The following is a 2,172-nucleotide window of genomic DNA, read 5'->3' as shown; positions in this document are numbered from 1 at the left end:
TGGTTGCCCGTCTTCTTGTTTCTTCCCCTGCCAGTCTGCAAAGCCTAAGTGAGGACCGCGTGTGCCATTGGTTGTTAGGTCCTTAGTACCCAAGCATAGGAGCGGGCACAGAGTAGGTACTCAGTAAGCATTTGTTACGTGAATGCTGGACTATCAGAGCTGTTTTATTTGGAGGGTATAGCTTAGGTGCACTAAACAGGATCTAAGATGACAGAAATGTAGCTCCCTGTATACCCCACTAAGAGGGCAAAGTCGGGGGGATGCTCTGGGGTCATCCAGGGCTCAGCGCACTGACATTAAAGTCATGGTGTCCTCCTTGCTGAAGCAAGTACCAGGCTACAGTTTTTTCACTCCCAGTCAGAAACAAATCATGCTCTGAGTGACTGGAGTCATTGCTCACAACACCAGGAGCTGGTTTAGGGTGGGGTGAGGGTCAGTAGCCTTGGGGCTCCAGTCTGTAAAGGCCCAGGCCTGCGGGCTGGGGGGAGGGGTGAAGAGTGGCAGGTCCTGTCCCCAGGAGGCTGCAGTCACTGAGGGGGAGAGACAATGAGGCTCAGCATCTGCTCCTAGCTGGGAGAAGGGACCCTCCAGTGAAAAGCCAGGGAGAGCAGGGAAGTGTGGGAGGAATTGATGAGGAGAAGGGGTGGAGCCAAGGAGACGCAGCCGGGAGGAAGGAAGAGAAGGGGAAGGAAGAGAGGAGGGAGGGGAGAGGATCCAGGCTTTCCTTCCTCTCGATGACCTGGTCCTGAGCTGCAGTCTCCTCTGGCATTGTTTCCTGTGGAAATTCTCAGGGCCCATGAAGACTCACGTTTCTCCCCAGCCCCTGGCAGTAGCCCCAGTCCAAGTGCCGGGCATCAAGCAGGTGCTCAATACTTCCTTGGGCAAAAGAGAAATGTGGCCAACTTTGCTCTGGGAACTTTCCCCCTGTTTTCTCCCCACCTCTCTGGAGAAGCAGAAGGCAGAGCAGGTCTTGGGAACACGCCCAGGCGCCCCATGAATAACTGACCCTTCGGGGAGGCTCTACCGCGTCCTGTCCCAGGGCTCGGAGTGGAGAAGCGCCTGGAGGTTAGAGGCCGAGGGTCGGGTCGGAAGCCGGGGAGAGGCAAGGCTGTGCCAAGCCCCGAGGCCCTGCAGGAAGGCGCCAGGGGCTTGACCCCCGCGCTGCCAACGGCCACGCCTCGGCGCCCCCCAACAGTGCGCCCGGGGGCGAAGGCCCGGGCCGTGGGATTGGCGAGCCCACGAGGGGCCGATCCCAGCGGCTCCTCGGAGCCCCTTCCCCACCCGGGCCCTGGCGCTCGCAGTCCGCACCGCTCCCTCGAGTCTGGACGTCCAGCGCTCTGCAAACAGCTGTTTAAAGGCTTCTTACAGTTTAGTGCTCCGCGGGGATGTTTGTTCCACGCCCATCTGCCTACTTTAAAAATACATAAGTGAAGAACACACCCAGCCTTCCACCTCTGCCTGCGGAGGGGCGGGCTCCGCGGCCCCCGCCCGCACTTCGGAAGGAACCCGCACCCAGAACCCGCGTCCCGCCGTCCCCCCGTCTCCAGCCCCACCGACTCTCCTCTCGGGAGGACGACCCAAGCTTCCCACGGTGGGGGGGTCCCCTGGCCCCCTTTGTGCCGGGCAGGACCGGGCCCCCCATTTCCATGCGAGGTTCTGATGCTCCCCCTCTCTCCCGCTTCAGCTAATCTTTGTTCCCCTTTTCTGCTGAGGAGAAAAAAAGAGAGAGAAAGAAAAGGAGGAAAAAAGGCGTGACTTGATTTTCAAACGAAACTCCCACAGCAAACAAAACCCTTTTAGAGAAATAAGAAAGGAGGAAGAAGGAAGAAAAGAGGGAAGAAAAAAGAGAGAGAGAGAGAAAACCCTCCAGGCTTTCAATTTGAGTGGGAGAGTTGAACCGAAAGAAAGAGAAAGAAAGGAAGAAAAATCCTCTCTGCGGTAGAAAGAGAAAAGAAAACTTGGGCTGACAAGAGGGGGGTGTTGGGGGGTGGAAGGAAGTGAGAAAACAAAAGAGAGATAAAAGGGCTGCTTTTCTGTCTCTCTTCCTCCGCGAGCTGGGTTAGGAGGAGCTGTTTTGCATCCCTTCACGTCAGCCCTGCCTCATTCCCTTCTTCCAGGGAGGGAGAGAGAGCGAGAGAGAGAGCGAGAGAGAGAGAGAGAGAGAGAGAGAGG

The sequence above is a fragment of the Physeter macrocephalus genome, chromosome 11 (genome assembly GCF_002837175.3).
Source record: "Physeter macrocephalus isolate SW-GA chromosome 11, ASM283717v5, whole genome shotgun sequence".
NCBI lineage: Eukaryota > Metazoa > Chordata > Mammalia > Artiodactyla > Physeteridae > Physeter > Physeter macrocephalus.
Note: the sequence above shows the minus strand (reverse complement) of the source record.